Source organism: Drosophila mojavensis, unplaced genomic scaffold (genome assembly GCF_018153725.1).
Source record: "Drosophila mojavensis isolate 15081-1352.22 unplaced genomic scaffold, ASM1815372v1 contig_277, whole genome shotgun sequence".
In the NCBI taxonomy this organism is placed as follows: Eukaryota; Metazoa; Arthropoda; class Insecta; order Diptera; family Drosophilidae; genus Drosophila; species Drosophila mojavensis.
Window position 1 is genome coordinate 228,160 of NW_025318822.1, and position 26,363 is coordinate 254,522.

The window sequence follows — 26,363 nt, forward strand, 5'->3', positions numbered from 1 at the left end:
CGTTCCCCCGCTCTCCCGTTGGCCCATTGGCTGATGCATTCCGAATGCATTCCCGGTGTCAGAGCTAAAGTGGCTGTTGAAAAATGGTGGCAAAGGCGAGCATTGGTTGCATCTCCAACAATAACAAATCGCCAAACATTAGTCAAATGCGTTGAAATTTATGCTAAAAATGCAATCAACTAGCGTTCCGCTCCAGCTAGGGCCACCCAAGTGGCAGCCAGCCGCCACAGTGCGCACTCACTTGTGGCCAACTGGGCTAACGAGCCGTTTGTAACTGGCAAGACGACTGCATCGCTGAGTTCTAGGGAAACTGTTCAAATTTGTTCAGTGTTTGATAAATGTAGTGAAATAAATAAGATAATTGCTACACAGCTGAAAATATGGCCAGGGCTCTCTGATCAAAATGCGAGCGGCGAGTGGCAAGTGCAGCCCGTTGATATGTTGCATGTTTGTACGCAATGTGTAGCAATTTTTATTGCTGTAATTACACGCAATGCACATGCGGCAATTTGACGCATGAAAATTCCTTGGACTTGCCAATGCAATGGCTAAAACAAGCAAATGCCATATCAGCAGCAGCAGCAGCAGCAGCAACGGCAGCAACGGCAGCGGCAGCAACAGCAGCGCTAAATGCGCCAACTTTACAGCACATGCAGCTAAATAGTCTGAGGGGGGCGGGGGCGTGGCTTTGCATGTGCAACCAAAACGTAATTGTTATGGCATAATTATTTCAATGGCAGGGCGTTAAATTGCACTTTAGAAACTGCTGCCCTGCAGCGAATAGTCAAAGTTCAGCAAATATGTGCATACGCTTACGGATGGCCACACACTTTTATCAGAGAGGATGTGATGAGATGTGCAAAACATCTCCAGCTTACTGTACGAATAATTTCAATCATATAGGAATACAAATGTAAAACTAAATTTAAGAAATGATTTCAATCCTATTTAATTGCAAGACTGCAGAAGATTCCTGAAAATCTTTTACAAATTAATATGGTTCATTCCAATATATGGGGACTTAAGTTGATATTCAAAATCGAAATTGGCTCTAAAAATCAAATGATTCTTTTAATGCCCTGTGTTGGAAGCAAGCAAACGTTTTCGAGCCTAATTTACATACATATGTCTAAATAATTATAGCAAGTGATTTGTTTACTTATATATGAATATATGATATATCTTGAATATTATAAATGGAATATGAACGTGTCTTATGAAATATTTAAAAATTACACATCTATAAAATCGAAACTAAGAAAGATATCCAAAAGATTTAATTGCAAAATGCTAGTTTAAATTTTAGCCTTAATTTATTTTTTAAATATATTATAATAATTCTAAACTAATTAAAATTATTTTTAAAAATAATTTATGAATATTATTTATATTATCAGGCTCTCTCTATAATATAAGTATGTTTCAACTTCGTTCATGAACAGCAACCCCTTTGGATTTTCCTACACTCGTATTTCCTTGCCTTTTCTTTTTTTGGTCTGTCATTACCTGGCACACCTTTTGCCATTTATCATACCTGAAATAGGCGATGTCAACAGCAGAGCGCCAAGGGTCATTAGCAGCCCGGTTGAGAGTTAAATGGGTGTAATATTGAATTTAAATAGCAGCAGCAATTCTCGCAGTGAAGTGCAGCATTTGCAGTTCTCATTGGAAGTCATTTATTTAAATGATATCTAGATGCTGAAGCTATCACCGGGACAAGCAATTTTCCTGATACCAATTGGTGGCCATAGCTCAGCAGTTCGCCAGAAGATGGACCATCTCAGTGATTGAACTGTCATGGCAGTCAGCTTTTGTGTGTCGATCGACCCGACCGTTACTCGCAATCTTCAATATAATTTCAGCTCATTTATTTTATAATCTGCTCCGCATCTGGGCAAAGCTGAGGCCAAAGCAATGCACAAATTCTTGGAGTCGCAGTGCAACTCAACTCACTGGGCAAGAATGTTTCTCAGAATCGTGCTTGAATGCTGTTTGACAACAACTACACGAACACACACACACACACGCATACAGCAAGTTACTAAGTTGTAGCAAGTTGCAAGTAAATGTTGGACGCTGTCGGCTTGGTGGGGGCAGCTAGCACAAATTTGCATAGTTGAACGCACGTCGATGGCGGCAGTGCATTCCATGCAGCAACTGTTGCTGCAGTCAATGATGAATGCAACTGCAACTGCTGCAGCCGCAGCAGCGGCGGCGGCACATAAATTGCTGATTTGCTGTGCAGCGCTGTGCTTATCAAGCGGCAACATCTTGTGCATAGATAAGTGAGGCCCGGCAACGGCTTTGCTACCCTCAATGGAATTTCACAAATTCAAATTGCCTGGCATCCTTTTAATGCCCCAGCTGCCCAAGCAGCAGCTCCCAGTTGCAGTTAGCGCGCACCAGATTCAGATTCCGGCAGAGATTCAGATTCAGATTCTGGCTGCAGGCTCAGCTGCAACGCGGCTGGCACAGCTGTTGGCACAGTTTTGCGGCGGCACCATGGCAACATTTTATGCAAAATGCAGCGCACATGAAAGATAATTTATCGTCTAATGACGTGCTGTTCTAAGGTTGCCCCACGTTGCCATGAAATGCAGCAATAAAACGCGCAAGCAAACAAAAAAAAAGCAGAGAAAATAAAATAAGAGCAAAATAAAATTAAGATGAAGTTTTAATGCCAGCAGGAGCACGGGACACGGGAGCACAGCTTAGAGCAACTATGCCTGCCGCTTGCCGTTTGCTACTTGCGGCTGCGTTGCCCTCGACCGCCCACTCCACAATTGTGCAACAGAAAGGGGCTCTTGCCGCCTGTCGCTTTAGGGGCGCTCAACAAGAATTTATGAATGTGCAAATGTATACGACAATTTCGCGCATAAATGTAAGCTACTGCCCCACACCCACTGCAGCTGCCACTGCCACTGCCACTGCCGCACAGTGGAGCTGCGCAACAGCACCCACCGCCACTGGCATCCCAGTCCATCGCATGGCAATCGAAGATGCGTGTGCACATTCCATAGCATTCCGCACAAGCATGTGGGAAGCTCCACGGTTGCACTGCAAGTATCTTGTATCTCAAGTTGCAGCCGCATCTATTGATTGCCTGCACCGCACAGTTCATTGGCGGCGCCCGCTCGCCCGCTCGCACTCTCCACACACACACACATACTTCCTCTCTCTTTCTCGCTCTCTCTTTCTCTCTTTGCCCACATTTTGCAGTTTTAGAAATGTCTTGCATGCCCGGGCTTCCAATTGAAGTCGCGTTGCTGCGGCTTACAGTGTATTAACACCCTAGCTAGGGTATTTTAAAATCTTCATCACATATGTGATGCTTCAGATTAAATACACAAAAGTCATGTTTCATTACGGCAAATAACTGTATTTGTAAATAGACAAATTATAGAAGCATTCCGAATTTTAAAGATCGAATTTTTCTTTTTAATTAAACACAAAAATATTTGCCAAACAGGCATAAAAGAGCTTGGTTTATCAGCCATGCATCAACTCTTAAAAAATAAAATATAATAAATATATTCAAAGCCCAATCAATTGGATTATTTATTGACTTTTAGCATATTTACTCAAAATCCAATCAAATGAAATGTTGGAAGAGTAAATTTTTTTAATTCTATTTTTTTTATTTATTTTTATTAAATATTGTGTATTTTATCTTTGTTTTTATTTTTGAATTTTTATTATTATTTTATTGTATTTATTTTTTATTTTTAAAATCTTTATTATTTATTATTTTTTCGACAGAAGGGTATTGAATATTCTGCAATTTCCTCTATTTTTTTTTATTTTATTACTATTGAGTATGGCCACTAAACCATTCAAAATGTGGTAACTCAAAGATGGAAGTGTATTGAATATTCGGCAGTTGATCTCAAGTTTAGCTTTCCTGTTTTTGCTGCGGGCATCTGCGATAGTTGCCGTCGCTTATTTATTTAGGTTAGCAGCTCAAATAGTTTTACGTGCGTTTTTCAATGCAATTTCCAAATGCCTCTAGAAATTTATGAGAAAGTCTCTGGTGCACCCACCCCATTGTAACTTCTGGTGTATAATGCCCATTGTTTGCCTAGTGCCTTTTGCCTGCCAGCTCAATTGATTACGCCAGTCTGCGTGTGTGTGTGTGTGTGTGGGTGCGTGCACGAGCCTGTGTGTGCGTGTGTGGAGTGTGTAATTGAGTGGTTGAGAATGCTCGAAATTTTGCTAGCAGCGCTACGAGAACTAGTTAAAAGCGCTTACCCGACAGACACACATAAGCTGAGCAAACCCACCCGAGCAATCCCGGGGGCCACCGACACCACCGCACCACCGCATACACATATCCGCACATAGAATGTCTGGAACTGAATTTGGGATTTCTGGCGATTGAACCACTTTAAACAATGGCGGGCATTTACTTTCCAAAAGTCAAAGATAAATTGCCTTTTAAACTACAAGCTTCGTTTGGTTAGTTGGTTTTTGCCAAAAGTCCTGAGCTTTGTTTGTTTGCAACGCCTCGCACACACACACACACACACACCCACACACGATCAATTGACATATTTGTTTAACTTTTGGCACAGCAAGCAATTGGAATAAATTGTCTTTCGCAATTTGCATTGTCAGGCCACAGGGTTTGGGGCAAACAAAAAATATGTTATCTAAAAATAATGCCAAAAGGCATGGCTTTTGCTGCCAGAAATGTGCTCTCTACAAATAAGACCAACAACTAATCCCCGGGCTAAATGGGTCACAAAATGCTGGCTCAGGACATAATTCGGTATTAGTTGCAGTTGAGTATACAGAATGTATAATCGATTGCCATTTGCCCTCAAATGTAATCGAATATATGCGAATGTAATGCTAAGCGTTTGTTTATTAATCCTGCCAATTGGCCAGTGGGTAAACAAAAGGGCAGCAACCGGTAATTGGCCGCCTCGCAAAGGGCCATACAAATACCTTCCGATTACAAATCATAACTGCACTGGCCGCCTGTCACAACGGCGGATAACCAAAATGCAATATGTTGTGCCATAAACGAATTCATTTCCGTTGCGTTTTTGGCAGGCAACAATATGTGGTGCAAACATTGCGCCCCACCTAATATCTCCTTTCTCCCTTTCTCTCTCACTCTCACTCTCACTCGTACTCTCTCTCTCTCTCTCTCTCGCTTATATTTGTACAGTTTTTCCATAAATCAAATTGCAATATTTCCGTTCAATATTTTGCGCTGGCAACGTAAACAAACAATAACAAATTGAAGAGAGAGATAGAAAGAGAGAGAGGAGAAGAGAGGTGGGAGAGTACATACAACAGCTTCAAGTATATAATTCAGGCATGCTTTTGTTGTTTGTATTTTTGGCCACATTGTATGCTAAATGGAAAATGTTCAAAATGCGTTTACGCGACTCTTTTCTGCCTTTAACGACTCCTACTCCTACTCCTCCTCCTCCTCCTGCCCCGGCACTGCATGCATTTTTAAATGGGTTAAACGTAAACCGTTTACCAATGACTCAATACAACTTCCCGGAATCAAGCAATGCAGACGCAGCAGGCAACGCCGGAGGGGCAGACAACACGACACATGAAAGCACTGCACAGAGTGTAAAAGAGAGAAAGAGAAGGAGAGAGAGGAAGAAACAACATGCATTAAACCGAAATAAATAAATAAACCGCTGAAAATGTGCTGAGCACCGGCCACGGGTACGGCATGGCTGGTCAATAGTCAATGGCCAAATGGCAGAAAATAACAATGTTGCCAATAGCCAACGAACCAAACAACAGCAGCACCAGCCACAAGCCAAGTAAAAAGGCGAACCGAAAAGGAATTATAAAAATGTTTCATTTCAAGCAGAGTAAATATTGCAAGACACACATACACACACACACACACACACACAGAGAGAGAGAGAGAGAACTGTGTTGTGCGGCCACGATGACCAACTTGCACTTGGCACAACGGAAGCCAAGCGAATTTTCGTCAGTTACGCAGCGAGTGACCAGCCAACAGCCATGCATTCATACATCCATCCCACCATCCAGTCATCCAGGCATCCAGCCACCAACCATCAACCAAGAAGCATCAACCAGCCAACCATCAGTAGCCATCAGCAGCAACCCGCAACCAGCTACACTCAGCAAATTTCTGTTCAAGGTGGGCGTGCACGTAGGCGTGGGCGTTGGCCAGGGTGTGGGGTAGGGCCGCATGGGCGGGTCACAATGCACAATTGCTGAGTAGGGATCGAGTATGGACAATGTCCGGCAACCATCAACACAAGCACGTAAGCCTCAACCATGCACAGTGGAACAAAAGGGTTATTTAGAGACGAACTGAACTATTGCTAAATTTAGAGCAACCCTTTTTCATAAAAGCATAAAGAGGTAAACAAAAATAAATAAGTAAAATAAATAATAAGACAAGTATGTAATACCAACAATTAAAAGCTGAAACTTAACATAGAAAAGAACATAAATTTAATATAATTTATATAACCTTAGACTACAACAATATTTTAGAGAACTTCGAAACCAAATGAGCTTAACACTTCAAAGACCCATTTAAAAAAGTTGTACTCACTCACTCACTTATAAATAATAATAAAATGGAGTATATGTAGTAGAGCTCTGATATTTCTATATGATGGAAAACAAAAAATATTGAAAGCTATAAATATATCGATATATTCAAATAAATATATTTTTATATAAATAAAAAAAGAATGTGAATCCCTACAAACATCCTATAATAAAGTATTCAAAAATCTTGATCCCATTCAACTTCTATCTCAACCAACACCAACAGTAAACAGGGTCCACATATTTACAGTTATGTACAGCATTAACAACTAATTAGAGATAAATCAAGCTAGCAAACATCAGCTACTAGATATATTTGACCCAGAGGAATACTCTGTAAGCCCACTGTAATTGCTAGTAAGGACTAGAGCACTATGATTTCTCAGCCATCAAGAGTCGCATGGCATTGCCTCTGGCCCATTGGGACAGTGTCCCACATCCCATCATCCCATGCCATCGTTCCCCCGTTGCCGGCAAAGCTCAGTAAGCGCGCTCTCGCTCCCGATTATTATGCATCATTTAACAGGCAACATTGTTGCAGTCAATGACTAGAGCGTGGGGCTTTCGGCCCGCATCCCCCACTGCCTGCGTCTGCGTCTGTGTTTGTGTGTCTGTGTGACTGTGGCTCCGCTAGTCGAAGTAGGCAGCGTCACGAACGTAGGCAACGTTGAACGTGCCACAAAATGTTTTACTGAATGCGAATTGCAAGAAAAATTATTGTTATTATGAGTTGCTAATTGAATGGAGAGTTGGACGGAATGTGGATACAGCCAGAGAGGGGGCGGGGCAGGAGCCAAGCGAAACGGCGACTGTTGCTGCTGCTGTTGCACACTGTGACAAATGGCTGAGCGGCAATATTGTCGTGATTGATTTGTGCAATGATTTAGCATTAGCTTCGACTGACAATGATGTCAAATGAAAAACACTTTGCATTGGACCAACTGTGAGCTGTCAAATAAGCAAGTGGTCGATCCATCAACCTAATCAGACAGCAACCCTCGTGTCACTGCCATTGCTCGCTGTTTGCTGCCGTCCTCCCCCTGCGAGCTAACGGTACAAATGTAAATAAATGTAAAATGTGAACATTTCCGCAACCTTTCCTTCTTTCGGGTCAACATCATGATGTGCACGATGCCATCTCCCCATATCCCCCGCACCCCGCTAGCCAGGCAACCCATTTCGTATCGCATGTAATCACAATTTCGCTTTGCAGCAGAGAACTACTCGGACGGGCTGCTGCAGAGCGGCCTCATGAATGTTACTGCCAAGTTGTCAATGTCAAAGTCATACATGATTCTCGATACTCAACATGCTAAAGCTAAAAGCATACACAGTTACAGCAACATTTGCAACAGCAACAACAACAACAGCAGAAGCAGCAGCAGCAGCAGCAGCCAAAAGTGTAGCTGAGAAAATGCCATGCGCATAATTTAGGAAAAAAGATTCTCGAAATGTTGGACAAACAACGTCTGCAGGTGAAATCTATTTGCATTTATCGTTCAACTGGAAAATTGCAAACTAAACTGGCAGTTGTGGAAATTGGGGGAAACTCGTAAAATGAGCTGCCAAACAACAGCAGGCAGCCATTCAGCGATCGATAGACAAATTCAACCTCGTTCAAGTGGACAACGGAACAATAAATGTTATTTCAGCTTATGTTTCAAGCACAAGTTGAATGTCAGCTGCAACGCAGTTGGGTATAATTAATTTGTCAAATCCGGCAAGTGCTGCCACAAATTGTGGCAGTCAACACATTAAATGCTTTATATTTACCTAAAGAGGCATAAGTGCGTAAGCAAGCTGTAATCTAGAGCAGAGCCGATCAGAGCAGAGCTGAGCAAAAAAAGGGGAGCACTCGTGGCCAACAGCTGGTCAAGCCTGATGAGTGACCGGAGCAAGCTACTAACCAACCAACCAACCAACCAACCAACCAGCCAGTCAAGCGACGTCACTGGATGCGTTGTACTTGTTAATTGCAGCGGAAGCACTCAATTAAAAGCGCGTGAAACGTGAAACGCCACCTGCGTATGCCACTATGTGTATCACTGTGTGTGTGTGTGTGTGTATATATATGTATTTGTGTACGTCTGCCTGTCGTTTAACGACAGCCACTGCAATGTGCAAATTAAGGCCACAGGAAACAAACAAATGCGGCGTAATCAAAAAGTGGTAAATAGCTGATACAGTAAATAGTTTATTGCCGATGCATAAAGCTGCAAATTGAAAGCCAGCAAGCGAAACCAAACCACATTCAGCCAAGCCAAGCCAAGCCAAACCAAACCAAACCAAACGAAGCCAAACACAGCAGCTGTTTGTCAATGTTTGAAGAGACTAATTAGATGCCAGTTACTATGCTCAAATAGTAGGATACATCATTTCATTTATCCACTTCCTTTTTTCCATTTTGACTGTTTGCCAAATGGTTGGGTAAATAGTTCTGATTCTGCATTTCCGTCAACATAAAAAGCAATTGACAGCGAATATTGCACTTTATTAAATTTGCTATCGATTCACTTTGAAATTCAAAGGAATTTGTACTATTAAATAACAATTAGTTGTTTGCTTGCCTGAACACAACATAAAATTGAATATGTTTTTTAATTTCACAGAATTAAAATGTCAGGATAATATTGTTTATTATTTTTAACTATCAACACACATATGAGAGAATCATATGAGAGAATCATGTGCGTAAACGCAAATGAAAATTGACATAATTTTATTTAAACACAAAGTTAACTACACAAAATTCACTTAGTTTTAAAGCTCATTATAAATTTACATGCCAGAACGCGGGAAAACGCCCTAAAAGTTCTACAGCAAATTAAACTTTATTATTATTCTTATTTTTTTTTTTAAATATTTAATACACTAATTGGGTGCTAACTCACAATTAATGAATTAAAGTCTCAAATTCTAGAATTTTCCTGTGCGCGCTGGCAGCCATAGAAATTCATTGAGAAACGAAGCTGGATAAAGTCGAATAAAAATTTGTTTTTAAATTTTAGAATTGGGCTGTATAAATTGGGGCATTTAAAATCTGATGAAATACGAAATTATTAAATTGGGTTCATAGGGAAAGCTCTGTTGTGAACGGCGATTTTTAGGAATAAATCTAGCTAAGCAAGAATTAATAATCATAAAAATGTTTTTTGTTAACTTTTATTATAAAATAATATATATAATAAACTGATGTTAGGCACTCGCAAGTCTAGCATAAATACATTTATATTACTAATACTTAAATAGTCTCCAGCCTGCACTCTTAAACACTTCCTCTGCTTCAACTGGCAGCCTTAAATTCACTGAAACCTTTTTTGAGTTCAGCAACCTCGACTGTCCAGTGGCCGCCGCATGCTTTCATATGTAGCATGCATTTAATTATATTTTAAGTAGATGTCTTATCGCAGTCAGCACTGTAATAAATGTCACTCGTAAAATGATTGATCAATTCGGTTCTTGAGTACACAACTCATTGATCACTTGAAGCCACATTCATCAATATTGTGCCTTTGGGTTTTGGCCAGCAGCAGTCTTCGACCCTGCGGCAGGACAATGCAGCCGAAGTCGAACATGAGTTCAACCATTGTTGAAATGAACAAAATAAATGTAGAGGAACCACAGCCACGATGAGGAGGCATTTCGCTGCAGGTTGGAGTGCTGTGCAGCCGTTGTTGAATGTTGCCATGACATCATAAGGCAAAATGTCAGCCGTTTTATTATCGGGCACACGCACAAATTGTCGCCTTTGTCGTCAAGGCAAAGAGCGAACTGACTCCGACTGAGGCTGCCTATAACAACAGCTGTTGCTGTTTGGGAGTTTTATTTGTGTGTGCTTGAATCATGATGTATACACACTGCATAAGTGTATGTTTGTGTGTATGTGTATTCGCACAGTGTGTCGCATAAATAATGCAGTTCATTATGTCATTTAGCAGCACGTTGCGTGCAGTGCGACAATGCAACGCAGCTGAGCTGATGACGCCAAGTGTTCTGTGTGCTGAGTTCCCTGATCTTAAACGGATCACATGCCACAGCAAAAGCAGGTTGTTGTTGTTCTTGCTGTTGTTGTTGTTGCACACCATGCGCGGAAATGAAGTTGTCAATGAGCCACTTCCACAATTTATGAGCGATGCCGTTGCCGCCGTCGCTGCTGTGGCCACCGGCTGCCAAGATCTTAATTATGACTTGAGTAATGTGGAATAAACGATAAAGCGTGCACACGCAAATACACTGCAAGAAATGGAACGTTCCAGTCAGCTTGGACAATCAACTGCATAAATCAAGCCGAGTCCAACTTGGGCTATGCAAGAGAGTTGGAATTGAATTCGGTATGCCACAGTCAGAGCCACAGCCGCAGCCACAGCCACAGCCACGGCCAACGACGACGACTCATAAAAATGTCAAATAAAAAATTTTGTGCATTTGCCAAATTTGCACAATTTAATTGTGGCAACAACAGCTATGGAATTCGTCGAAAATTTATGATTATTTTATTACAGTTCATGTCCATTTGTAGCACCAGATTCCACTCCATATCCACATCTATAGCCATGTCTTGGCATCGCACCAGACCAACGTAACCGAAAATCCCATTTAACTGGCCCATTTGTGGAGCCGGAACGAAATGCATAAGATTTATAGATTATTTTGTATCAAATCAATGCGCTGGCAACTCTGGCAGATAATGCGCCACATTCGGTCTCTGGAGCACGGCTCCATAATCCGAACAAAGCTCCGGCATTAACGAAATTTTCATCAGACTTTTTCATTGACTGTGGAAATTTGATTGTAACAAATCAATTAATGGCATCAAGGGGCTTCCGAGCGGGCGGGTGGGCGTCCGGGCGAGCCGGGCGTAACAACACAGCCCAGTCGGTGGTCTGATGCCTGCTATTTGGCGCGATGTTTGCTGTCGGGCAATCAGCAGTAATCAACGTGTCCGGGAGTGGGCGGAGCGGTCAGACGGTCTCGCCCTGGCTCCTGCCCAGACATTGCGTCGCACGTCTGAGTGCGCAGGGCAACAGCACGACGTGGCGCAGCGCAAATGCCGGCTACGTGAGTGTCCTCCTCATCGTCGTCCTCGTCAACAAAGTCTCTATCGCCAGGATTTAATCGATTATACGATTTAATTGAACTAAAAACGCTTAATAAGCAATAAAAGCATACACACACACACACACATGCACACACACTCTTTCACCCATACATGTATGCAGGTCTCCACTGCGCTCCTATGCAAGTCAACAAATTAAAAGTAACACTTAAAATTACACCACGTAGACGTTGGCTAATGAAAGCAGTCAAGTGAGTGGAGCTGCTCGCCCCCCACCACGCCGCGTCGTTGGCACTGCAATTGCAGAATGGCAATAAAATTTTATTTTCCACAGAAATGAAATTTTGTGAACCGTTGAAAACCACTTGCCACACGCTCGGCAAGCCAGCAACAAAACAATCACAACAAATATGGGAGAGCAGGGACTACTTACAATTACGCAAAACGAAACAAGTTGAAATATTGTGTGGGGCACTAGAAGATACTCTCGGAGCATATTATTTGTAGTCTAATTTAAGAAGAATTTTTTCAATATGGAAAAATTTTTCCACTCAAGAAACGGAGATATATGCAGAGCCAATCAGCTGAATGGGATTCTTATTAAGAATCAGAGATTACATATATAGATATATGCAAAATTGAATCAGCTATAAGGAAGCAAAGTTTCCGGCATATCACTATCAACTGCACTTTAATTTTTTTTTAAATTTTTGAATTGTTTGTTTGATAGTGTATATGTATTTAAATATTCATTTAGCTCAAGCTAGAAATTCTGTAGTAAATCATATTACATATTTGCCAACAGTATAATTTTCTTTATAAGTATTATAGCAGCCAAGTAACCTTACTTATTTCTAATCACTACAGGGTATACAGAACAGAGCAGCGACTAATCCAACAAAAACGTACAGAATCTGCTTTGAGGGCACTTGGCCAAAGATTAAATGCCGTTAAATGCATTCATTTATCAAATTTTAATGTTTTTGTGGTATTTCGCAAGTCAAGTCAAATGTGTGGCTGGCCGCTCTTTTGTCTGTGGCTGCAAAAGACTAAGTGATTATGGCCGTGTTGCCAAAGTGGCCAGGCTTCCAAAGAGTTATAATAAATATTCCATTATATTATATTGTATATGGTATATATCTACTTAGTAGCTTAAAAGCAGATTTGTCTCTATGTTTAATTTGAAATACACTGCGCGTCATCAGGTTAGCGCCCCCCTTTACACTCAACCTCAAAGCTAAATAAAATCTAAACCAGCAGAGCTCCATCTTTGAAATTTTTTTACATTATACTCCATTTATTTCTCTTTAAAATACAAAAAGAATGGCTACTGTAACAATAAGGATTATTTTTTAATAATTTTTTTTTGTAAAATGTACAAAAAACATGTAACAAAAATTTGGTCATCAGATTAGCGCCCCCTGCGCTAAATTCAATTTATTTAAGTTAATTACCAAAAATAACACCTGTATTTTAAGCTATTGTTATTTTTAAGTAATATTAGTAGTGCGTAGTGCCGTTTTTTGTTTGAAATTACTTAAAAAATTCGATTAGGAATGGAATTATAAAGTTGTTCAATATTATTCAAGGATATGGTTGATTAAGCGTGTTCAGTACCTTCGATTAACTCTGTCTTTGTACTATAATGCTTTCCGGACTCATATACTTTCCTGACCAACCATCCCCAGACGTTTCCAATGATATTAAGGTCGAGTGAGTATGGTGGCCACTCCATGAGATCAATTTTTTGGCCCTGAATCCAGGACTTCAGGGATCGGGCGGTCTGAATTGGGGCATTATCATGCTGGAAAATCTAATGCCGGTTTTCAGACAGGTTATAGAAATGCGGAACAGCAGTTTTAAACACGATATTATGGTCCTATGCGTTCATGCGCGATGTCAAAAATTGAAGCTTACAAGCGCTGTAGTAAGATATTGATACCTACACAAATGCCACACCACCCCCCGCCGCAGCGGCTTGGAAACCGTTCCAAATAATGTTCTTCTATGAGTAGGTCATGGATATAATAATTATATCCATCAGTTCCTTCCAAATTCAATTTTTCTCATCAGAAAAGACAACATGCTGCCATTGGGTAGACCACGTCCTATTCGCCCGGCCAAAATTAATGCGTATTTCTTTTCTCAGCATATCGACTGGTGTCTTTTTTTTTACATTCTGTTTCTTTAAGTAATTAACTTTCTTAATTGCTCTTTAGACCGTTGATAAGCTCGTCCTAACACTGATTTTAACCCTAATCTTGGTGGTCGATTCGTGGGAATTCGAAGCTTCTCGAACTAATGCTCTTCTATTTCCTACTGAAATCACTTGATTATTGCCGCTTATATAGTTTTTTCCATAGTTTTCCCTATTTGTAAGAAAATTGCCACTTAGTTTTCTGTTTTTTCCTGATTTTTCAGCAATTTTATGGTTGCATAGTCTAGATTCAAAGTATGCCTCAATCTTTGATTTTCAACCAAAGATAAAACTGTTTCTTTACCCATACTATAAATATATTGAATACTTTGAGCTTCATAAAAAATTTGGTGAGTGTAATTGCCAAAATAAGCAAGATAATTACAATTGCATTTGGGGGCGCTAATCTGATGACGCAAAATAAGTGCACACATTTTTTGCGAAAATAGAGAAGGATAGAAAATAAAACATAACGGGTTTTCACTCGCGCTTTTTTTTGGTATGAGAGACATCTCATATGATGATAATGAAATAAAAAAAAAAACCAAGAAGTTGTGTGCAATAGGCAAAGAGAAAAACGTAAAAGAAAATGAGTGTAAGGGGGGGCGCTAACCTGATGACGCGAAGTGTATGTATATTTTACATCAAATAAAACGCAAATACATGCACAATAGACTGCATAATTACTGAAATAAATTGCATAAATAAAATTAAGCACAATTACTCAATACTAGCAAAATATTCAATTAGTTGATTAATAAATTTAGTAAATTAATTCGTACAAATTAAATTTGCGCTCCAAGCATTTGCGCCTAAAGTGCACAATTTATTAGTTAACAATTTGATATTAAATAATCAATAATATTTAAATTAACTGAAAAGCAGTCACCTTTCGGGTTTTCTGTTTGCAGCTTAAGCAATACGAAACTCAAGGTTGGCTCAGTAATATTGTTTTTAATTGTTTATTGTGGAATTTTAACGGAAAATCACAGCTGTTTTCAAGACTCTCTGAAACTTGCATATTATAACAGCCAAGAATGTCCAGTTAAGAAAAAAATTGAATAGAAACACAGCTGAAATAGAAATAATCACCAAACTCTCGTTTCATATATAACAAACGATAACCAATACACAAATATATCAATTAATTAGCCTGAAGTTTCTAATTCCATTAGAGCAAAAATAACTATTTGAGTGAAATGGAAAATTGTAACATTTGCAACATTTCATTAGCTCGCAGCTAAGCAAATGTTTAGTCGACTCACTAAATTCCAATGGATAAACTAGAAAATTTCCATGTAATTGCTGGAAATTGGTTGCGCTGCCAGCTGATATGGCATAGAGCGAATTCAGGGGAAAATGATACGAAATAAAGTTCAATGAACGCGATGCGTGTGCGGGGATTTATAGACGATGACGATGACGATACGATGACGAAGGCAACTGGCGTTGAGTGCTTTAAATTTAGACAAACAAACACAGACGGGCAGACAAACAAATGTTTGTCTGCTTGTTTCTCTGTGTGAGTGTGTGTGCGCGTGGGTGACTAACTGTGTGTGTGTGTTCTCTAACATCTAACATATGCGAATTTTGTATGTACAATGTGGCGTATGCGTAATATGCAATTTGTTCAACGGCTGCTAGCAAATTGCAATCGCAAACAAGCTTACACACATACACACACACACACACACAAGCATACACACATGTACATATATTCCATATGCATATGCGACTCAATTGTAAACAGGGAACATATTGACTGGCTTGCAATTTGTTATTGTTGTTGTTGTTGTTGTTTTTTCTGGTAACGCGATAGTCGATATGACATTTGCACAAAGGCACAGAAAAAACAACAGGTTTTTCTTTTTTCGATATTTTTAATGGCGTTCATTAACCGGTGGTAATTGGAATAGCAGGCATGAGTATGCCTACAGCAGTCATGCGTTATTTAAACAAATTAATGCTAAATAATAAAAAGCAACTGAAGCATGCAAATTGCATTTATGTGTATGTGCAGGCAGGCTCCTGCTATAAGTAATACGGTTACAATTTTGTCCCATAGCCGCAAGTAAATAATGCAATCAAACAAATAATTCAATAATAATACTGTCAGCATAATGAATCTAGGGACCCAACAGGCTCCTAGCCAAAGGACGATACTCAACAATAACAGCAACAGCAACCACTACAATGCCAGCGACAGCGACACGAAAGGCTTAATGCGCACACATAATTGAACGCGAGCTGATGGGATCCTCTATAGGGAGGGGGCATAGGGCGAACTGGAGGAGTCTCGCTGACGCGGGTCCAGTCCATACACATACATACATATATAGATATATACATGGCATTATTAAATGCGCATGTAAAAAACCAAAAATCAATAAAACTGACTAACGACGAGGGCTCCGATGCGAGTGGGTTACATCCATACGTTTAGGTTACGGGGCAATAGATACCGATAGACGTGGAGCTGGCAACTTGTTCCGAGGCGGAAATGGCGTGCAAAGTGAGCGGATGCTAGCGTTTGGGGCAAATGGGAGCATAAAACGCACCATCGCACTCGCTGCACACACCCCTTAAAGCCCAGCCCATCAGCCCCCCTACACCAACCCGCCGCTATGGGGCGCTGCAGTTGAATAACCTCTGCGCCGACTGCGCTGCTTCTATCTCTCTGCACTGCATGCGGCACAGCTCCGCAGCGGTTGTGCCCTCGCTCAGGATCACATATGCCTGCCCAACAGCCAGGCACACACACTCAGCACACACAAACACACTTAGCACACACACACACACATACATATATAGTGAGATTATTAAGCATGAGGCCCAGTCAGGCATGGCCCATATGAGGCTTTGGCGCAGGCTACTTCATTACGGTGCGTGTTGAGTTAACACAAACACTGCAACGCCCACCAGAACCAGCGTCAGAGACAGCACCAGCAAACCAGTACAAACAGTTAAAGGTATGGGGGCGTGGCAGTAAGTCAGTTAATATAGCAGCTAGTTGGCTGCCCGTTCGGCATATGAAAAAGCGGGAGAAAAACAGCTCGCAGCCCTACAAAGAAAACAACACACTTACACACACACTCACACACACACACATACACACACACGTTCTCAACGTAAGCGCCTTTCAGGCTTTTTAGTTCAGCAGCAACAACAACAACAACAAGAAGAGCCACAACAGCAATGAGGACAACAACATGGCCAATAAGCAACAGCAATGGCAGCGCCGGGTAAAAAGGAGTTAAATTAACACGTGGTTTGAGGTTGACACTCGCTCGATTTGCCGCTGAGCTGCCACGGCTTTTGTATACATATATATCTCATTATGGCCTTAAATGTGTGTGGCCCCACAGCTCTGTGTGTGTGTGTGTGTGTGTGTGTGTGTGTGTGTGTGTGTGTGTGTGTGTGTGTGTGTGTTTGTGCGTGTGCCACTGCTGCTTACTGTGTTTGTGTGTCTGGGATATTTACGCATTTTCGCCCTGTTTGTGTCGCCGTTGAGCTAATGAAAAGCGGAAATGAAACTTTTGTATTAAACAAGTAGACGTTGCTGTTGCTGTTGCCGTTTTGTTGTTTGGTACACAGCCCCGCCCCCCTTTGGGGCGGTCTGTCATCCTTTGAGCTCGCCATGAGAGCGTGTTTTTGTGTGTTTGTCTCTGCCTGGCCTCGTTGCCTCTCATGCGACGTGCAGTTTACATTTTAAAAACAACGCAAGCAGACATATAGAGATTGCGTATACGCAGCATGCGCCCCACCAAATTACCTACCCAGCCGTCCATTGTGTCTTTATAATGCGCGCGGATTAAATGAAGTCCTATTAAAATAAAGTAATTTTTGCCGCGGCGCCAGAAAAACAATTCCGCACCTACGCAACATCTCCCGCCTTTTGTCTGCGCCCTCGGCTAGAAACCAGAAGTCTTTTTTTTTTTTTTTTGAAAATTACTGCACCACTCAGTGTTAAATGTGGAAATGCGCTTAGTCTTCAGGATTCAGCACAAAAAAAGGGCAGAAAATCAAGAACAAATGCGTGTTAATGTGCACACCAAAAAATCTTTTTAAAAAAGGAAGACAGACAGACAGAGAGAGAGGGAGAGTAATAAAGAGAAAGAGAAGACAGCAACCACAGAACGACAAAGAATGGAGCCGACATAACAAAAGGCCCCCCAAAAAATATGTATGTATGTATATGAAAACTGTTGAAAATTTTATGCAAATAACATTTCATTTAGTTGGCTGGAATATTTGCTTAAAAATGTGCAGAGCGAGCAAATATTAAACGAAAACTAAATAAAAATTAATTGAATTAAGCGACCCGTCGCGCTGCCTGGGCCACAGCAGCAGCAGGCGGCAAGAAGAAGAGAGCGAACAAAATACAATGAAAAAATAAAAAAAATAAAGATAAGATAAAAAAAACTTTTGTAATAATGTGCAGCAGAGTGAAAATGTTCGTTTGCACAAAATCTGTGCAGAAATCATGAAAAACTGCAAAAGGATGTAAAAGTTTTATAAGATTTAAAAGTTGTGGCTGCGATATGCAGGTCTGATATGAAGAGCGTATAACAAAATGCAAATAAATTGCGTAGCATATACAAAATAGACAAAAAAAAATAAAATAAAATAAAATAAAAGAGGGAGCCAAAGTAAAACCAAATAAACTACTAGAATATAAAGTAACAAATAAAAGAAAACTTAAATTAAATAAAAAAGTGCAGCAAAGTTGCCAGACATGTTGCATCCCTGGCTAGTTAAATTCAAAGCAGCCCAAAAATTAACTTAATTTACAACTTTTGAATTGTGACAGGAGACAGGAAACAGGAGGCAGCAGAGTCGAAAGGCAAGGCAGAAGGATGCATAAACTAAAACAAATTATGCCCACATCATTGCAATCTCAACAGCTTGTTATCCAGTTCCACGGAACAGACGCCAGCCCAAGGTAGCAACTGAATCTGTTTCATTGCTGTTGCAGCATTGCAAATGACGCCATCTTGACAGAGAGACAACAGCACAGCACAACCACATAAACAACGTACACGCACACACACGCACACACACACACACACACACACACACACACATACACATGCACAGGCCGTCTATCCAGGTAAGAATATGTATATATATGTTTGTATGCCTGTATGCCTGTTTATTTGGCCATGTGTGTGTGGGTTGGGAGCAGACGCATTGCCAGACAAATGCGCGTCAAGTTGACTGCATGTCTCGAGGCAAGTCATTCACATTCGTCATCAAGCAAGCTAGGCCAACAGCCAGACAGCCGCAGCGACTCTCTGCAGTCTCAATGCAGTTACAGCTGCTGCTGCTGTCGCTATTGCTGCTGCTGCTGCTGCTGGTGTTGCCAAGGTGCCAAGCGGCAACACCCACATGCAGCTGAAGTCGTTCACCGGCACAGCTTTTGGAAGTCAGCCAGCTCCCAGTAGCAACATCATCGCTGTTATTAATCTAACGCAATGCACACACTAACACACACACACACACACCGATACACACCAATATATAGAGAGCCCACGCCCTCGTTTCCAGGTGGCAGCTACAGCTTTAAGTTACGGCTGCTGTGGCGCGTATTTTGGTAGCCACTGTGCATGTTCGTGTGCTGTTGGCAAATGAGTTTTGCCCAAATGAGTCTTTGGCCAATAAATATAGAGAGGGGAGCACAGAAAAAGAAAAAACTGAAATAAAAAAAAACTACGTGTAACTTTGGGCGTACTTAAATTGCCGTTTAAGCATTTTTTATGAGCATAATTTATCAAAGTTAGGTTAATAATTTTATAAGCATGCACGACGGCCATGTGGGTTGCTGCTGCTGCTGTTTTTTTCTTCTCTGGTGACATAAAAGAGCCAAACAGAATGGAAAGAAAAAACAATATAAAGTATTGCAATTTAATTTGCATAAATTGAGCTAGCGAGCGGACCAACCTAGCAGCGCACACCGAACAAAATTCCCCAGCAAAATACCAAAAAGCCAAAATAATTTCATAGCTTACATCTAACACTGCAGCCAGGCCAGCACTGACAACAACATCAACAACGACAACAACAACAACAATAATGGGGACAACAAAAAGGGGTTCTCATAGCAATTTCAGTTTTGTGCTCATTTTGCCAGCATTAAATTTAGCATACTTCGCTCCGGCAGGGAGTCGAAAGTGGCAAGTGGAAAGCACATCATTTGAAGCATTATGTTAAAATATGCGACTCCTTCCTCCTTTATGCATTCATTTTACATTTTTTTTTTTTTTTTTTTTTACATTGCCTTTGCCTGTGCTTTGGCTTTTGCTATGAGGCAGCTGGCTTTGGTTTGCTACGGCAGTGCCTCATTTCACCAAGAATGTTCCCGTTTGAAAGTTTTCCGAGAAATTTCATTATTAAAAATCATGTTTTAGGTTGTCGAGTGCAGGGCACTGATAAGCAGGAAAGCACCAACGCCAACAGCTGCAGCCCCATCGTTAACTCCAGCTCAAGCATTTAAATCAAGCTCATTACCGTCTTATCAAATTTATGTTTATAATACCGACTTTTCCTTTTATGCTCTATAAAGGGTATTGTAAATTTGTCAAAGCCTTTGACTGCCTTTAAACGAACGAGGGATAGATTCATTATTAACATAAACTACTAGCTAATGTGTTTTTTCCAAGATCCTGACAGAAGAGTCGATAAATAAAAGAAACTATTGTATGCGTTTTAGTGAGAGTCTCCGCCTCAATCTCTCTCAATTTAATTTAATTTATTTAAAATTTAATTAAAATCAGATACTAATTTATCAAAAATATTGCAATTTTTTCAAGAATATCGAAAAGAGATAAAAGATAAAAGAGATGGATAAACCTTGTTTTCCTTGGAAATCAGGAGAATACTGTCGTATCTACATTCAAATGAACGCGAGAAATTCACATCAGCTATCGTTATTTAGTATCATTATGATTAATATCATAACCAAATCAAATTCAATTTAAATCACAGTATTACTGTCAAAAATTTATTTCTATAAAAAACAGATTCAATATTTGTTAGCTATTATATTTGCCTCTTTCTAGGGTATTTGCTGTTCGACGTGCCGCGTGTTTTTTCACAATTCCAGCTCATTTGCATAAATCGAAAGCTGCTTAAGAAAGAAAACTCAAGAAGTAAGGCATTTCTAGAAATGCTAAGATCAAGTTTGCATTAGCGGGCGGTTGCCATAGCACTGGGCAAAGGTTAAGCTTACTTGAGCATTTCATTTTTTCATAATGATATTATGGCAGCGTTATATGTAGAATGATAAACTGATTAAATGAGACCTCCGAGACACTCTCTGCCTCTGCAAATACTCCAAGGCCACCAAGCCACCCTTCGAGCTAACTATTTCCTGGCCACACAGGCTACAAGTCCTACTCTATGTACACATAAATCGAATTGTCAGGCCCTTGTGCGTATTTGCAACTATTGGCAATTAATCTGTGTCTGTGTGTCTGTGTGTATGTGTGTGTGTGTGTAGGCATCATCTCGACAGCATCTTAATTAAGAACATGTCAAAATTTATCTTTCAATCTGCATAACAAGCATTTACTCGGCATTACTAATCCAAGCAGCAGACAAATTGCAACGCTTCTCTACCTCAAGCGAAGGCCACAGGATTCAGTTTCAGTTGCCCTGGCGATTTAATGCCAGTTTTTCGCCACGTTTACGTTTACGAAAATTTGAGGTGTGTGATGATGCACCTGCTCGATAAATGGAGGAAAATGGCTGCTTTCAGAGTCCCTGCAAAAATTGAATTGAACTGTGAACTGCAATTACTGTGAGCTTTGCACTCGAAGGCTTTTTGCTTTTTTGGTTTTATCCAGGGCAGAGTAAATACTTTGCTGAGCGACACAACAAAAGTTCATTGGCCTACACGCACAGACGCAAAGAGGGAGAAAGAGAGCGAGAGCGATGCATGTACAAGCATTTAATGCATTTACTCTCTCTCTCTCTCTCTCTCTCTCCCCGTCGCTGTCGCTGCTTCCCCCCTGCTGAAGCTGCGCAGGCACGACGACACTTATGAGCACATCAAAATGCAAGCATTCACCGAAACCTATCCTAATAAATTTGTGCTTGATGCGCTTTCATGATGTTACCTGCCTCGACAGCGTCCCTCTCCGTCGTCTTTGTCTCTGGCGCATTGTATGCGCTACCCTTGTGTCGGCATTATAATGAAATGCCACACACACACACACACACACAGGCGCACACGCACACACATACATATACATAGCAAAAGTTTATTGCAATGCGACATTTGAGCTTCAACACTCGACGTCTGAAGTCTGTTACGTTGCGGCTGCTGCTGCTGCTGCTGCTGCTGCCACTGGCACTGCCACTTCCACTGCTGCCGCTGCTGCTGTTGCTATTCCTGCTGCGGTTGCTGCCACACCTCTGCCGCGCAGTTGTTCCTGCCCCTCGGATGCTAAATTTGTTACGGCAAGCGAAGGGTTGCAAAGCTCGCATTGCATTTGGCTGAAGCCCGCAGCGCTAGCGGGCGAATAACAATGGTGCTTATGTATTATATAACATTCTATATGCGTATGTGCGTGCCTTGCATAAGTATATGTCTCGCTGCCGTTCACATACATATATATGTCTGCCAGTGTGTCTGTGTGTGTGTGTGAGTGTGCGTGCAAACTGGAATCCTTATGAATCCTTTTTGCACAGACAATTTTTGTGTGTGCCTGCTGCGTCGCCTCACTCAATAAACAAGCGACTGGCCGAGCCCTGCCATGGCAGACTGAACGAGATGGCGAAAACAATCCAAAGCCCAGCTATCTGTCATAGATACTGTCAGTTTATATATTGATTTTCCTCGTGTGTATTTTTTCTTTTCCTTTTTTTTTTTCATTCTTTTAAGTCCATTTTGGCAACCCATGAGAAGGACCACCAATTACAATACCAACAGCATTGGCAACAATGAAGTCTTCATTGTCAATACTCCGCCGCCAGCTGACTTACTCTACCTGAATATTTACGAACGACTTGTAAATAATACAAAATGCAAATACAAATGCGGCTGAGCCCAGCCAAGCCAAGCCAAACCACTTTTAACGCATTAACTTCACTTTAGCCTCACAGACACACACACACATACAGACAGAAGCACTTAGGGTCTAAAAGGACAGTGGAGCGCCGGGTCGTGCACGCGATATGGGCAGACAGCCAATGCAACTCGCCTGGCAGCTCCATTTCAATGCAAACAATAGCTAATAGTGCTAAAACTTACTCCCACAACAAGAACACACACGAACACACACACACTCATATATACATACACAAGCACACTCACATTGGCAATGTCAATATTTGCAACAGTCAACGATGACGCTGCCACCGACGACGACAACATCACTCAGTGGCAACTTGAACTAACAACAATCAAACAACAACAACAACAACAACAATAGCAACAGCAGCAACTACTACAACCGCAACATCAACAACAGCAACAATAGCAACAGCAACAATCATATTAGCCAACACACATGCAGCCAACATGTTCAACAACATATTGAACAAATGCATTTCTATAAGCCAACGACAGCCGCTGACGCCGGCTGCCGACGAGCAGCAACCGCATCAACAACAGCAGCAATCAACACAGCAACCACAAAGCGATGGTGCGAGTGAAACAGATAGATTCGCGAAGCTCGAAGAGAGCGCGAAAGGTAAACCTGTGCCCAGGTTCAAACTACGTGCGCTTAAAAATGGGCTGAAGTCGAACTTCAAGCTGGAAGCTGAATGTGCCTGTGTGTGTGTGTGTGTGTGAGTGTGTTGGTGTGTTTGTGTATAGCACTAAGATCGAGGTCTAGGGCCCTTCTACGCTTTATGCGTTCTGCACGCTTCAACTTCAATTGTTTGCATTAAAATTGCACTTCAACTTCGATAACTGCAGCGGCTAGAAAATGCAGTCGCCAGACTGAAGCGTAGCTAAAATAGCTTCAGAAAAATTGTTTGACAACATGAGCAGTAAACGCAAAATGAGCAAAAATGACAAACAGCCAGCAGGCAGAAAGATTTGCTGTTGTTGTTGCTTAAGTTGATGCTAAGTAAATATGCAAATAAAAATAACAACAAGACGACAAGCTAACAACAGCAACAACAACAACAACTTGCAGGCAGTCAGGGCAGCGTGACATGATGAGTAAATGATACAAAAACTATGAACGCAGCCCGATGGGAATATTGTGGGGAAAACACCGCAATGAAGTTGTCTGAAGTACTCATAAAACAAAATGTGCAGCAACAATTGCAAAGCGGTTGACATTTCTGCGTCGCAGCAAGACAAATAGACATTTTCCATACTTTTCATATTTTTTACATTGACAACCAGTAAACAAAGCAGGCCAGACAGACAGGCAGACAAAGAGAGATAAAGAATGAGAGTGAGAGAGAGAGAGAGAGAGAGAGCTTATCAAAGACCTGCTGCATAAGTCGTCACTCAAGTTGAAAGCACAAACTTTACTTTACGTTACGCAACAGTTGCAGTTTATTTCAAATACTATAGTGGAATATATATGACCTGACAGATACTCTGAACTCAAAACTGCCAATTTAAAAACTCTTAGTTCTATATAGCTACCTATCCTCCAGCTAACCCACCTTTCATGTTCTCTGCTTGTGTTGAATATTTTCTCTAACATATGAGCTACAGTCGAAAAATTTTTGTTTCTATTGAACTATAATTTATTCTTCTTAAAATAAATCAAAATATATAAGTCTACATTAAGAAAACATGTGGAATGATTTGAAGTTTCATGTTCGACAGAAAAATCTAAGATAGAAGATCGCAACTAAACCTAATAAATATAGAACAGTGATTACTATTTAAATTAAAATTAATATTATTCAATTTCATAGACAGTAATAGATAGGATAGCTAAATCCACCTGCACTGAGATATACGGATGCATCTACTTAGCACTTCTTATCAATATATATTTTGAAAAAAAAAAAAAAATGGTGTTGAAACAATTTTGAGCAAGGTTTAAAAATTTATTTGGTACGCTGACTATAAAATATTTATAAGAAACTTGAGCGGCCTAGAAATATATAAATTTATACAGTTTTGCAGTTTTAATACTCTAGTTACTCAAGTTGCCAAACAACAAGTTTCGCAGATATATGAGGTCGCAAAAGGCTTCAAGTTTTTAACCTACTCAGAATGAGTTCAGAGTACAAAAATAATTTACAATGTGCAGCAAAAAACATATTTGCTATAACAAATCTGATTTATGAGCAGTTTTAAGTAGGTTTTTCTGTTAGTATTTGTCAAACTCAGTTTGCAGATATTCTGATATGGGAAGGTTAGGCACTTAAAGGTAGACAAAGTAATGGAAAGAGTCGAAGCAAAGTATTTTCTTATATTTTGTAAAAGAAAAACTTGATTAATTTTTAATTTGATTTTTACATTGGACATTTTTATTTTGCTTTCTCTCGCAGCACTCACATTGATGCAACTGTAAGCTGCTTTTTTGATTTTTGCCATTTAAACTTTGGCCAGGATATAAACATTTTGATTGTGTCACAAAAAGTGGTTCGGCATGTTGTTGATGTACTGAATGTAACTAAGGGCCATTTATCTTGTTCAACTTTTGACACTGCAAACTACTACTACGCCATCTGATGTCTCAGCATTGAGTTGGCCACGTCTTGTATAGCTGCATAGAGCCAAAGCGGAAGCACTTCGCACAAATCTAAAGGAAGTCAATGTAGAAAATCTTAAGCGTTTCATAGAGCCAAAAACTTTTGGCCATGACAACTTCCCCTTAGTTCCGATGTCAAACTCTGGACTGAAAGTCAGTCAGTCAGTCAGTCTCTCTCTCACACACACACACACTCTATCTCACTCCTTTTATTTCTAGCAGTCTCTGGCGAAGTTTTGCTAACTGCTTGAAATTATGAAAGTTTTTTTTGTTTTTTTTTTTGCTTGCAAATGCATTTTGCCGTTGCCAAGATGTTGTTCAACAGTGTTAACGTTTTGCATTCAGTGTCCGCTGCAATGTAATCCAATCAAACTTCATTATTATAATGTCGTCAACTGAGGCGCATACAATGCAATAGAGTGTCAGACGCGTGCAAAGTGGGCAGCAGAAGGCGGGCAGCAGGGGGCATAGACGACGGTCGTCGCTGGCAAAAGTTAAAGAAAATATTGCGTTACACTGTGCAAATCGAATTTGTGATGCAGTCGCTCGCTTGATGGAAGTCTGCTGCAAGTGGCTAAAACGAACAGCAACAATCCCGCGCAACAAAAGTCTAAAACAACGCGAACAACAACAACAACAGCAACAGCAGCAACGAGGCAGGCTATAAAAAAAAGCAAAATGAATAAAATGCTGAGGATGTGCTGATGATGACGTTGGCGACGCGTCGACCATGGCCTAAGACAACGTGATTTTCAGTAAGTTTCACAGTGTCTCGCAGTCAGCGTGTGCCTGTGTGTGTATGTGACTGCTTACATGCGTATGTGTGTGTGTGTCTGTGTGTTGCTGGTGGTCTGTCTGTCAATTGAATGTCTGC

At 40.7% G+C, this 26,363-nt stretch overlaps 1 protein-coding gene across 4 annotated transcripts in view; it reads right to left on the reverse strand.

Annotated features, from left to right (window-relative positions):
- The window catches only part of LOC6573941, a 60,019-nt gene that overhangs the window by 8,483 nt on the left and 25,173 nt on the right, over positions 1-26,363 (reverse strand). The gene's annotated exons all lie outside the window — the stretch shown is intronic.